Source organism: Theropithecus gelada, chromosome 3 (assembly GCF_003255815.1).
Source record: "Theropithecus gelada isolate Dixy chromosome 3, Tgel_1.0, whole genome shotgun sequence".
NCBI classification, from domain to species: Eukaryota; Metazoa; Chordata; class Mammalia; order Primates; family Cercopithecidae; genus Theropithecus; species Theropithecus gelada.
The window spans coordinates 116,354,795-116,369,960 of NC_037670.1; the positions used below are offsets into that span (position 1 = coordinate 116,354,795).

Genomic DNA, 15,166 nt, shown 5'->3' on the forward strand with positions numbered 1-15,166 from the left:
AAAAAAAAAAAAAAAAAAAAAAAAAAAAAAAAAAAAAAGAACAGCATGGGAAAGGCCCGCCCCCACGATTCAATTACCTACCACTGGGTCTCTCCCATGACACATGGGAATTATGGGAGTTACAATTCAAGATGAGATTTGGATGAGGTCACAGACAAACCATTTCAACAACCAAAGTTTTTATGAGCTTATAAATAGCAAAACCTGCAAATCTGTAAAGTGTACTATATTTTTCCTTATCAGAATGTTCTTTGTCTGTATTTTTGACTGTCAAAAATCAATGTATTTTCCAAGTCTCAACTCAAATGTCATCTTCTCAATGGAGAATTATCCACCTGCATATTCCTAGCACAAACTAACATTTTATTTGTATTTATTTCCCTTAAGAGACAATTATGATTTATCTTACTGCTATCATTTGTTTTCCATCTTTATCTTATTAGAACACAATTTCTTCAGGCAGAAACATGCTTTCTGAACGATGTATCTCCCTCAGCACCTAGGACAATGCTTTGAACACTGTCCTGTTGATTTATTTGTAAGCTCTATTTTTAAAGAATAGCAAAGAAATGTTTAAACGTCCTATCACGGCAAGACCCAACATATAGTTTATGAGTTTTAACATGTGTAGATTCATATAATCACCATCAAAATCAGGATACAAAATAGTCCTGTCACCTCAAACACCTTCCTCATGCTCTTTACAGTCATACCCTCTAAAGGATGGTCTATGAGAGCCTAAGACAGTGGAGAATCAAGACGATAAGGGGAGCTGTTAAATAACTGGAAATGAAAACTATAAAGAAGATAAAAGAGTACAAGCTTCTTTTCAGGTTTTACTCTTGATAGTTATGTTATTCAATCAGGACAGAAAATACAGGAGACAGGCATAAAGGGAAATATAGAAAGATTTGGGTTATATCTAGTATTTACCATACTAGAAATTGAACTAAAAGATTTTAAATACAGGCAGTCCTCACTTAGCACAGCAGTACAGGACCATAACAATAACTCTGCAAGTTGAAACCATGCAAAATCATCTTTATAATTAAAAATTATAATTTTCCTGTGGCCTTTATAAATTTTTGTCAAAACATTAAAAACTTTCTTACAACTGGTTACATAGGGAAATGAAAAATAGTAAAACAGATTTATTTAGTACACTGTACTTTAAAACATTAGAAACATTGAGAATTCAAGTGTTCTACTTCTTTGTAACAAACTTATGAAGAGTAGTCTGAACAGTGCTTGCCTCATTCTTCTCATTTAGTGTAACTTAAGATACAGCGTAAGCCTCTTTTTCTGTCTTTTTGCAAACTGCCATATTTCTCGAACTAGCTTCCAATATGTTTTCCTTTACACTTTCAATGCTGTGAAATACCTCTGAGAAGCCCTTTAATGTGAAGTGTTCTGTCGGTGTCACTTCCTCTGGGACATTTTCATCCTTTCTGTTGCAACCACTTTCTTCATTTTTTTTTTTTTAATTATACTTTATGTCCTAGGGTACATGTGCACACTGTGCTGGTCTGGTACATATGTATACATGTGCCATGTTGGTGTGCTGCACCCATTAACTCATCATTTACATTAGGTGTATCTCCTAATGCTATCCCTCCCCCCTCCCCCCGCCCCACAACAGGCCCTGGTGTGTGATTTTTCCCTTCCTGTGTCCAAGTGTTCACATTGTTCAATTCCCACCTATGAGTGAGAACATGCAGTGTTTGGTTTTCTGTTCTTGTGATAGTTTGCTGAGAATGATGGTTTCCAGCTGCATCCATGTCCCTACAATATTCAACATTCTTTCCTCATTTTTACATCAACATTTGCCTCCACTAAGTTTCCTTGGCTGTATATGTAGATTCTCTTAAATAGGAGAAATGTGCACATTCCCATGATCAACAATTTATTCTGTAACTCCCTTTATATTCATGCAAATCTCACTTTAAGCATTATCATTTTCCATTCTTTTTTCTTTGAGACGGAGTCTCGCTCTGTCGCCCAGGCTGGAGTGCAATGCTGCGATCTCAGCTCACTGTAAGCTCCGCCTCACCAGTTCACACCATTCTCCTGCCTCAGCCTCCTAAGTAGCTGGCACTACAAGTGCCCACCACCAAGCCCAGCTAATTTTTTGTATTTTTTTAGTAGAGCCGGGGTTTCACCATGTTAGCCAGGATGGTCCTCATCTCCTAACCTCGTGATCTGCCTGCCTTGACCTCCCAAAGTGCTGGAATTATAGGCATGAGCCACCACACCCAGCTATCATTTTCCATTTCTTTTCTGTACTTTCATCTCTGTAAATTGGCCAGTTCACTGTTTTTGATTATCCATTTTCAGATGCATAGGGACCAATCCTAGGCAGACTTTGAAAGAAGTGATATTACTGGTATCTGATTATGATGTGTATTTCTTAGTTACATAGTGGTTTGTGGACTAGAGAGCCAGTGGCAAAATGTGTATTTTATGCAACTACTCACAGCTGAGTTACAGCGGTAATTCAAATTGAAACCATGTTACTAGGTAGGATTGATATTACTTAACTAAATTATGAAATACTGGAACCATGCAAAGTAAGAACTGCCTGTATTTATTTACTAATCATAAACAAAATAAATTTATTACATGCTACATAAAAATATTTTTATGAAAATTGCATTTTCCAAAAGAAAAACACAGCAAGAATAGCACTGTTTACATGTTTGCAAATATCTTTAATATGTTTAATATAAGACAATTAGATTATATTACTACTTTTTTATTCAAGCTATTATAATAGTACACATTACGTAGCATCTGGAAAACTCCAGCATACACTTGTTAGAAAATGGGAATTTTTAATAAAAAAGACAAAGAAAATGACAATAATAATAACAACAAAAGAGAATGAGAATTTTAAAAGGCAAATAATGTCTTAGAATAGTTAAGAAAATAATTTTGACCTTGTGGACCTCTGAAAGCATCCGGGGCCAGAAGTACACTTTCAGAAATGCCACCCTGTGGCATTCTTGGTGTGTAATGAAATAACTCTCCTATGAAACTCGAATGATACAAATTATACACCATTATATATCTTTGGGATAATTGAGAATATAATCACTCAAATAATTTTCAGTCTTCTTTGGTTCAGATGAATAATCCTGATTGAGAAATGCTGAGACAGATTAATGTTCGACTACACAGTATTATCTACAACAGCAACTGGAGATCAATGGAGTAAATTATCATGCAATAACGAGAAACAACATATAGGAAGTAACACAGATAAAATTAGTTTCTTGTACCTAAAGGATAGTCAAGTTAGATAAATGCCAGATGTAACGCATACTAAATGGATAGAAACAAAAAGATAAAGAGAAACCAGATTTAAAAGGGACTTGAAAACTTTTATTTTCTATGACCATCTCAGTGACAATACATGAGAATAATGCTGCCAATCCTTGGCAAATTTTTAGTAAGAATAATCAGTACAATGTGTAGGAAAAGGAAATGAGAAATGTTTCTAAAATGAATAAATAAAAAGCATACAATCTCCACCTCCACCTTTCACCTGAATAGAAGGAAATTTCTGAATGCTTTTCTCTAATCTTCATTCAGTAGAATGGAATAAGAAAGTTAACTCTGCAACCAGATTGCTCAAGGAAGGAATAACCTACTGCTTGTAAAAATTATGCCATTTAAGATAGTAATGCACCTCCATAAAATAAACCGAAATTTATATTTGAAAACAAAATTAACAAAGTACTTAAATCATCTAAGATAAAAATCTAGGTTAGAACTCAATTTCCACCTTTAACAGTCGGATAAGATTTTAGTCACTATTGTTCTCCAGGAATAACACTAAATTACCTAACAAACTATTTACTTTGTAAAATGTAGAGGGAAGAAAAAGCCATGGTTATTAGTGCATATATTTTCATATCAAGAGACATATATGGATCAATCAGTAGTCAACAAAATGCACAAATATTTTTCTATGTTACCAGGTTACATTCTTACAGAAGATACTGTGTCATAAAAACATAAAATGTCAAATATCAGAGCACTGCATTACTTGAAACTCAACAGCTAACTAAAAACTAAAGTAAAAGCAAAGTCCAAATAGCCCAAAGCATATCCTTAGACACAATTTCTATGATTTTCAAGCATAAAGACATTTAAGGGTGAGAAAGCATTACAAAAATTTCTATTATATCAAAGTCAGTAATGAAGAAAAATGTTTTCCAGCTTTGCTTCATCATTCACATCCTGCTCTCCTTCCTCCAACACAACCCAGAATTTCAGAAGGCAAATCATTCCCTTAGAGTCTATGCTTCACTTTCAGCTAACCGACTCTTCCCACTCAATACTCACTTCTCTAAAATCATATAGCTAGTCATGAGTATATGCCAGAGTAATGAGGATCTGTCCTCCATAACACAGTAACTAAGATGTGCTATAAAAATCAAACCTGTAAAAAGAATTTTAATATATCTAAGAAATATCACACAGATGCTGAGCTATTTCCTGATAATGATGACATTAATATTAGTCATCTGTTTCCTAAAATGGAATGATTTTTGAATCATGAAATGACAATTTGATGAATGTCTAAAAATATCAAATCAAGTCTAAGTAACAGCTTTTACATAAAAATTAAAAATCAAAAGTTTACATAAAAGAGACTTACAATTAAGATTTTGAAATGCAGTTTCTGAAAAGTCTCTATTTAAAAAGATTCTCTTTCCCACCTTCAAAGTCCAAGGAAATTTTTGTTAGCTTAGAAATAAGAAAGAATGGGCCAGGTATGGTGGCTCAAGCCTGTAATCCCTGCACTTTGGGAGGCCAAGGCAGGTGGATAACCTGAGGTCAAGAATTCAAGACCTGCCTGGCCAACATGATGAAACCCCGTTTCTACCAAAAATACAAAAAATTAGCTGGGTGTGGTGGCACATGCCTGTAATCCCAGTTACTCAGGAGGCTGAGATAGGAGAATCACTTGAATCCAGGAGGTAAAGGTTGTAGTGAGCTGAGATTGTGCCACTGCACTCCGGCCTGAGCAACAAGAGCAAAACTCCGTCTCAAACAACCAACAAAAAAAGAATGATTGTGACTAAAACCTTAAAACCTAAGAAAGCATGAACTACCTTTTTCCCTTTGTCAACATAGCAAGAGAAATGAGAGAGTTACCGAAACTGTTTAAAACATATTAATTACATCCACATTACATTAATTCCTTCCATAGTTCATAGATTTGTAACATAATTGTAATTACAAATAATTTAAAAATTTTAAATGTGAGGACAAATCAAAAATAATTTTCTTAAATGTCTATAGTTTTTATTAGAAATTATTTTTACAGTGAAAATTCATTTTTAATATTTAATGTTCTGCATTAATAATATATATATCCATATATACACAGAGAGAATAAGTAGGAAAAAAATTATATTCCTATCCCTTTACGACAAGCATATATTATTTGGCCATTTATCAAATATGCTTCAGAAAAAAATAAATATTCAAATAAAATAGATTTTCTTATTATACCATGCTATATCCCTTTACATGGAATTATATCTGAAGATAACTAATGTACATGAAAACATCTAGAATCATCACATTTCAAAACTTAAAAGGGCTCACAAAGGTTAAAGTCACTAATAAGAGTGATGTTTTTAATAGAATGTAAGTATCCAAAATAGGAGACAGAGAACTCTCCACTATTTCAAACCAAATTTACAATATTCCTTATTATATGCCATTGCTTTTAGTAGTCTCTAACAGAGGGGTGAGGTAATTATCCTCTGCCATTAAAATAATAGTCAGCATCAATGATCAACAAGAAGATGGCTTCCAAGAGAGATGACATGATCCACGCCAAACATAATATAAGCAGTGACTATAGGTGATAATAAGCACAATACCCAGAGATATCTGTTCACTGGAAGACCTATTTGCTCTCTTATATTTTACATCACAAACACAACAGAATGTTTCGCAATCAACAGTTTGCAGGTCTGGGCACGGTGGCTCATGCCTGTAATCCCAACACTTTGGGAGGCCAAGGCGGGTGGATCATCTGAGGTCAGAAGTTTGAGACCAGCCTGGCCAACATAGTGAAACCCCATCTCTACTAAAAATACAAAAGTCAGCCAGGTGTGGTGGTGCACACTTGTAGTCCCAGCTACTCAGGAGGCTGAGGCAGAAGAATCACTTGAACCTGGGAAGAAGAGATCGCAGTGAGCCGAGATGGTGCCAACTGCACTTCAGCCTGGGTGAAAGAGCGGAAACAAAGAAACAAACAAAAAAAGTAATTTCCCTTCTTTTTTCAAATATTATGAAACTTACAAATTCTCGGCCGGGCACAGTGGCTCACGCCTGTAATCCTAGCACTTTGGGAGGCTGAGGCAGGCAGATTGCCTGAGCTCAGGAGTTCAAGACTAGCCTGGGAAACATGGTGAAATCCCGTCTCTACTAAAATACAAAAAAAAAAAAAAAATTAGCTGGGCATGGTGGCATGCACCTGTAGTCCCAACTGCCAGGGAGGCTGAGGCAGGAAAATTGCTTGAACCTGGGAGGCAGAGGTTGCAGTGAGCCCAGATCATGCCACTGCACTCCAGCCTGGCAACAGAGCGAGACTCCCTGCCCCCCATCCACAAACAAACAAAAAAAAGAATTCTCAAATATCATGTGTATTTTCCTCTTTATTTTCTAATATAATTTTAATCTATTTAAAATATTTTATAATGAGAAAAAATACCTTTCACATATCCTTTAAGAAGAGGTCTACAGACTGTTGTCCACAAGCCTAATGCAACTAGTTGCATGTTTTTGTAAAAAAACTTTTATTGGAACCAAAAAAAGTTCCAACCATCTTCCCTGAAATTTGTACCCTGAAACATGAAACTCTCTTTGTGATATTTTATTATTTCAAAAAAATTTTACCCAATGTAAAAATCAACTTTAAAGGAAGAAAGCAGCGCCAGGTGTGGTGGCTCACACCTGTAATCCCAACACTTTGCAAAGCTGAGGCCACAGCGATGACTTGAGGTCAGGAGTTTGAGCAACAAAGCGAGACCCTATCTCTATAAAGAAATTTAAAAATTAGCCAGGCATGGTGGAAATAGGCTGTTATTCTAAGCAACTCAGAAGGCTGAGGCAAGAGGATAACTTGAACCCAGGAATTCAAGGTCACAGTGGGCTATGGTCATGCGTCTGCACTCCAGCCTATGTAACAGAGCAAGACCCTGTCTCTAAAAAGGAAAATTTTTAAAATTAAATAAAAAGACAGATGTGTATTTAAAATATTTTCTCAATCTGTACTGTCAAAATTTATTTTAAAAGAGAATTGCTAATCTAGACACTTAAGGATGGAAATACTCTATTATTAACATCTTGTATTGCTATATAAGCAGACTGATGACAGCAGATTGCCAAACATAAAAAATAACGTTAGAAGTACCCTCTTAAAATAAAAATGACAAAACTTTCCAAAAAGATTCATCTAAAATTAGTAACTTATCAAACCAAGAAAACTTCCTATCTTAAAATAAATTGATTTAACCTCATATGAAAGAACTTCCAATTAAAATTATTCTAATAAAGAACACTTTATATACTTGGATTACATATCCCTTGGGAATCCAATTGTTCTTTACACAAGAACAAATGAAAATATTCAAATAGAATACTTTAACATAAGTGAGCTTTCTAGTAAGCTAGACATTAAAAGCAGCAATAGAACAATACGAAGAACAGAAAAAAAACCATAACATATAGTGTTCATGGTTTATCAACACTAGAATGCTAAGAAAATGAAAGTTCCCAGTTTCTGTCTATGCAAACACACACATCAGCTGACTTGTATCACGGACAATCAAGACAGCACAGTATTAAAAATATATATATGTTTTGAAACCAGATATATTTGGGTTTGAATTGTGGACATGTTATCCTTAACTATAAAATAAATCTAATTTAAATAAAAATTATTATAATTAAAATTTCCATTATTAGTCATAAAGGCTGAATCTAATATTTTTCCTCCAAAAAGCATATTGGCCATGTATAAATTAAATATATTTTCTTATCATGTTAAGACATAGATGTTTTGTGGTAGATTTATTAAAATTTTAAATCGTTATTAGTATTAATTTTGAGATTAGATCTGAAATATAACAGAAGATTTGGTTCTGTAAATACTAAGATTTAAAAATCACAAAATCTAATGTTAAATACGAATCTTTGGGGGGATATTGTTTTCCTAACCTCCTCTAAAGACAATCACCATCACTGGAGATAATAGACAATAAATCATTTTACCTAGCTAAAACAACAAAATGTATGCATTACATCTACATTCTATCTTTCATAAAATATTTTCAAAACAGTATGTATTTTGGAGGATTTGTTTTTGAATGTGCAATCTAGTGTCAGAGTGAAAGAGGAAGGCGGGGAAGAAGAGCTCTTTCATTTAATGCACATTCAGCTGTCGGCCAGCTTTCGGTAAACAGTAGTTACTGTGATTGTTTACTGTCGCCCCCAAATCAGAGTGCATTTTGTTGTTTTGGCTTGTTGGAGGAAGGGTGCTAGAAAATATACCAAATCTAAGTTGAAAATCCTGAAAGGCCAGGAGCAAACCGTAGGTTGTTCAAGACTAACCATGGTTAAAACCCAGTCTGGATTCAGCACAGTCCCTGACTGGATGAAAGCAATCAGCTACTTACTGTATCTCTGGAGGAAGATGAACACTAGTAAAGCAAAGTGGGCATTAACCTACACTATTGGCCAGGGGTACTAGTAAACTGTTGGTGATATCTTTCTAAAATTGAGTGGTGCATTCCATCTGTTTACTCCACTGTGGTCTATTTCTATTGTATACTATGTTCTTATGAATACTTTGACACATAATAGTTGACAAAAGGGTAAACATGATAGTACTAAAAGAACAACAAAAGTATTAAAGAACTTAATAAATATTATGTGGCATTCAATAACATTCTAGATGTGACAAAAGATAGGACTACATGACAAAGAAAGGAGTAAGAGAGAGAAAAAACAGACCATAAAAGAAGATAAAAAGATAATTCAAAATTCTAAATTAATAAGAACTTTAAGATAAATGTGATTAACATGTTGAAGAGACTAAAAGAAATGAAGGACATAGGTAAAAAGATAGGTTTTTAAAATCAGAGGGTTAGAGTCTATTTTAAAAAATCAAATAAAAATTCTAGAACTACCTGAAATTAAAAACTCATTCAATGGATTAAACAGTAGAATAGACACAGCATAAGACATAATTAATGAACTAGAAAAGAAGTCAATAGAAAACATACAAGCTGAAGCATAAAGAGAAATAAGAATAGAAACCATGGGAAAGAATATGAATCAAGTGAGGACTGGTAAATTTTAACACAATGTAATTGGAGTGTAAAAAGATAATGGAGACACACGTGGTGACTGATGCCTGTCATCCCAACACTTTTAGAGGCTGAGGCAGGAGGACTGCCTGAGGCCAGCAGTTCGAGACCAGCCTGGGCAACATTGCGAGATCCTGTATCTACAAATTAAAAAAAAAATGGCTGGGTGTGGTGGTGCATGTCTGCAGTCCTAGTTACTCAGGAGGCTGAGTATGTTTTAGGATGAGGGGGAATAAATGGTTCTAACACTACTGAAAAAGCAGTAAAAGTTAAAATTTGCATTAGACTGTAATAAATCAAAGGTAACTCCCAGACGAATAGAAATATATATAAACATATATAAAGAAATGGAATATATGACTCACAAGTTCACAAAGTAAAAAACTGGAATCATGAAATAACTGGAACTATAAAAATATTAATATTTAAGATGGCAAGAAAAGAGAAAAAAGCAAACATACAAGGAACAGTAAGATAGCTATAAATCCAAATATAATACTAATAACATTAATTAAAATGGGCTAAATAACTAAAATACTAAGGCTATCAGACTAGATAAAATGGAAAATTCAATTCTATCTTACCTACAAGGACACTCTAAATATAACAGCCCAGAAACAGCAAAAGTGAAAGTAAAAGATGGAAAAAGAGACATCATATGAACATTAATAAAAGAAAGCTATTATAACTGTATTAATAGCAGATAAAACAGACTTTAAGGTAGTAGCACTGTTAGAGATAATGAGGGACATTTCATGATGAAAATGAATCAAACTACTAGGAAGAGACCACAATTCTAAATCGCCATAAAACTAGTAATAAAACAAAATATTTATAGTAAAAATGACAAAACTAAATGGAGAAACAAAAATCTACAGTCATAGAGGTAGACTTTAACACATCTCTCTCAATACTAAATAGTATACAAAAAAACAAGTAAGAATACAGAGGATATGAACAAGGCAATTAAAACACTAACTTAACTGACATATATAAATCGTGCAACCAACAATGACACAATACACATTATTTCCAAAAGCATATGAAATATACACTGAAATTAACCATATACTGCATCATAAAGCAAGCATCGACAAATTTCAAAAGCTTGAAATCTTTCAGAATATGTTCTCTGCACAACAGATTCATTCGAAATCAACAAATAAAAGATAACTAAAAAACCTTCAACTGTTTGAAAGTTAGACAGATTTTTAAATAAACAGGACTCGACAGAGAAAATTAACAAAGTCCTAACACGAGTCGACAGAGAAAATCAACAAAGTCAAATGCTGTTTTTTGAAAAAGTTGGTAAAATTAATAAATGCCTAGCAAAATAAATGGGGAAAATGGAGATTATAATATCAGGAAAGAAAAATGGGAAATCACTACAGATCTTTCAAATAATAAAAAGACATTAAGAGGATATTAAGAAAAGTCTTAGCAAAAAAAAAAAAATTGACAATATAAATGAAATCGGTATGGTCCATGAAAAACCTACTGAAATTCATACCAGAAGACACAGGAAATCTGAATTGTTCAGTATTTATTAAATGAATTGATTCCGTTACTAAATGATTTCCCACAAAGACAATTTGTGGTTCACATTGCTTCCCTGGTGAATTCTTCCAAATGTTTAAGAAAGAAATAATATCAGTCTTACACAAACTGTTCTACAGAACAGGGGAGGGAAATACACACATACACACACACACACACACACACTTCCCAACTTGTTTTATAAAGCCAAATAACCTTAATGACAAAACCAGACAAGAACATTATAAGAAAGGACAATTACATACCAATCTCTACCATGAATAAATATGCAGAAATCCCAAAGAAATTATTAACTCCCTGAATGCAAAGATATTTCAAAAAGACAATACATCACAACTCATTGTTTTTTTATTCCAGAGTGTTTTAACATGCAAAAGTCAACATAATTCACTATGAAAACAATAAAAGGGAGAAAAATCATGTTTATCTTGAAAGACAAAAAAAACTTAATAATACAATAATCAGCACCCATTTATGATAAAAATTATCAGCAATTTAGAAATAGAAAAGAACTAAGAAAAACCTACTGCAAACATCCTATTTAATAATAAACTTTTGAATGTTTTCTGTGACATTGCATTAGTGGTCCTAGCCAGTGTAATAAGACAAAAAAGAAAAGCCATAAAGATTGAAAAAGGAAGAAACAAAATAGGCACATGACATGACTGTGTACTCAGAAGAAAAAAATTTTTTTTTTTTTTTTTTTTTTTTTGAGACGGAGTCTCGCTCTGTCGCCCAGGCTGGAGTGCAGTGGCGCGATTTCGGCTCACTGCAAGCTCCGCCTCCCGGGTTCACGCCATTCTCCTGCCTCAGACTCCCGAGTAGCTGGGACTACAGGCGCCGCCACCAAGCCCGGCTAGTTTTTTTTGTATTTTTTAGTAGAGACGGGGTTTCACCGTGTTAGCCAGGATGGTCTTGATCTCCTGACCTCGTGATCCGCCCGTCTCAGCCTCCCAAAGTGCTGGGATTACAGGGTTGAGCCACCGCGCCCGGCCTAGAAGAAAAATTTTTAACTGCAAAAAATCTGTTAGAATTAATAAAGAAATCTGGTAAGAGTGCTAGATATAAGACCAGTATTTTAAAAGGTCAAGTTTATATCGATAAACCAACAACCACAAGAAAATGAAAAGTTTTCAATGATTTCAGTTACCATAATACAAAAATATATCAAATATGCAAGAATAAATCTAATAAGAGATTTAAAATATCTATATATGCAAAACTACATTATTGAGAAAAATTATACAATATTTAAACATATAAAGAAATAGACTATGTTCATGGGTTGCATTTAAGTCTTAATATTACAAAGATGACAGCTTTCCCAAAACTGATTTATAGTATCAGTACAAGCTTAATAAAAATCCCAGAAAAAAATTTTAACAGAAAATGACAAGTTGATTCCAAAATTTAGTTTGTAAAAGGCCAAGAATAGCCAAGTTAATCTTGAAAAACAAAGCTAGAAAACTTGTATTACCAAACATCAAGGCATAATATAAAGTTATAGGTATTATTTTAGTATGATATTAGCTCAGGATAGACAAATAGACTATTGGAAAAAAGAAAGTCTAGAAATAGACCACAAATTATCCAGTCACCTAAGATAAATGTTATGCTTGAGTGTAGTGGAGAAACTATGGTTGATACAGTTTGGCTGTGTCCCCACCCAAAACTCATCTTGAATTGTAGTTGCCATAATCCCCACATATCATGGGAGGGAGCCGATAGGAGGTAACTGAATCATAGGGATGGTTTCCCCCATGCTAGTCTCATGATAGTGAGTAAGCGCTCATGAGAGTTGATGGTTTTATAAGGGGCTTCCCCCTTTGCTTGGTTCTCATTCTTCTCTCTCCTGCTGCCTTGTGAAGAAGGACATGTTAGATTCCCCTTCCACCATGCTTGTAAGTTTCCTGAGGCCTCCCCAGCCCTGCAGACCCGTGAATCAATTAAACCTCTTTCCTTCATAAATTACGCAGTCTCGGGTATGTCCTTACAGTAGCATGAGAACAGACTAATACAATGGTCTTTCCAATAAATGGTACCAGGTCAGTTGATTTTCCTTAAGGGAAATATTTAATCTTGACCCCTGTACTTCACACCATCAATAAACTACAGATGAATTGTTGATATAAATGTAAAAATAAAACAATAAAGCTTTAGAAGAAAAAAAGAATATTTTCATTACTTTGGATTAGGCTGGCTTCTTAAAGACATTACAATAAACATTAGCCATGAAGGAAATGTATGGGCCATTTTCCAATCAGAAATTTCTATTCATCAAAACGTACTACAGAGTGAAAAATAAAGCCACCAAATGGAAGACATTTGCATTACACATATCCAAGAAAAGATTCCCATATAGAATGTACAAAGAACTACACAACTAAAATATAAACAAAAAGCAGAGATTCCAGTTGCTAAGTGACTTGAATTGACATTTCATGAAAGCAAATCTCCAAGTGGCCTACAGACTTATAGAAAGGTGCTTGACTTCATTAGACATCAAGAAAATGCAAACTAAAACCACCATATGACACCCCAACAGACATACAAGATTGGCTAAAATGAAAGAAAATTTCAAGCATTAGTTAGGATACAGAAAACTGGAACTCCTACACACACTGCTCAGTAGTATGAGTGTCAGTACAACTCCTTTTGAAAACTTTCATATCTACTGAAGCTGAATATCTGCATGCCATATGACTCATCAATTCCACTCCAAGATAATATCTGACAGAAAAATGTACATATTGTCACCAAAATAAATATGAATGAATATTTAGTTAGTAGTAATCAAAAAGTGGAAGCAACTCAAATGACAATCAGCGACAGAATGGAAATACTGTGGTATATTCATCCAATGGAAAAAGACACAGCAATGAAAATGAACAAACTACAGCAACATGCAACAAAACGGATGAACCTTGCAAACATAATGTTGAACAAAATAAGCTAAACACAAAAAGTTATATACCATAGTATTCCATTCATTTAAAATATTTAAAAAGGCAAAACAAACCATGGTGTTAAAAACCAGGAGAGTAGTTATCCTTAATATGGGTATGAACTACAAGAAAGCAAGGAGGAGGTCTTGATATTTGAACAGTTCTTTCTCTTGACCTGGGTGCTAGTTACAACATTGTGTCCTACCACAAAAAATGAAAGTTATGTTATGTATGCTTTTCTATATGGAAAGTATGTCAATAAAAATTTATATTAAAAGAATAGTGGCATAGTAGAGCTAGAAATAAGGCTAAAAGTATTATCACAATGTCCTACATATCTCGTAGAGGTTGACTACAGACTTGATACTAAGATTTCTAACAGCTGCATGAGAAAAATATGAAGTTGTCAGTTATACATTCATTTGTGTCCAGTAGATATAAATAAATCAATTGCTTGAAAATACAAATTGTTGGCACTAAACACAGAGATTTCTCACAGAAGTCTTCACAAAAAAGAAGCCCGTTTTGACATAATAATGTCCTTGACAACAACTTCAAGACCCTCTGTGACAGATTCTCATGATGACCTTCAATGGAGACTGATGGAATCTTTCCAATATACAACTGGGTAAAAGCAACTGGGGATAGAAGAGTGTGGAGCAATGCAGTCTACATACCCAATTCTCTCTGATGCTTTGGACTGACCCAGGGATATATTTTATAAACCTGTAAGAGGGAATAGAAGAGTGGGTAAGCTTCAAACATTCCCCCTTGAATATCATCTCTCAACTGAAATTTTGACAATTATCAAGCAGCAGAGTTAAAATAAATACCCCCTAGTAAAGGACTGGGGGATAGCTAGTCTCTGTTGTCAATTAATATGAATGCAGTTTGGTTGGGGGAAGAGATAATGACCTTTTGTGAATGTTGAAATGTCTACTCTAGGACTAGTAGTTTAAAAGAGGATCATCATACCTCCATTGTAAGCATCTACTAATTAGAGCATGAATAATCCTTAGAAATATTTAATAATACTGAATCTGCTTCCAAGGTATATAACTAATGCTGAATCCAAACCCAAAGTTCTACTACATATAAAATGACTAAAAGAGCTTTAGCCAAAAATATTATAATCACTATAGCCAAGGTATGAATAGTCTTATGAGGCATACTCAAGCAAATAGTAAAAAAAAAAAAAAAAAAGGAAATCACTGGATTCAAAGTTTGTTTTTTTTTGTTTGTTTTTTGTTTGTTTGTTTGTTTTGAGAC

The 15,166-nt window shown here is 34.0% G+C and overlaps 2 protein-coding genes across 5 annotated transcripts in view; one reads left to right on the top strand and one right to left on the bottom strand.

The window, feature by feature from the left end:
* The window catches only part of RUNDC3B (RUN domain containing 3B), a 180,110-nt gene that overhangs the window by 158,741 nt on the left and 6,203 nt on the right, over positions 1–15,166 (bottom strand). The window lies entirely within an intron of this gene.
* Positions 1–15,166, top strand: part of ABCB1 (ATP binding cassette subfamily B member 1) — a 218,533-nt gene that overhangs the window by 62,983 nt on the left and 140,384 nt on the right. The gene's annotated exons all lie outside the window — the stretch shown is intronic.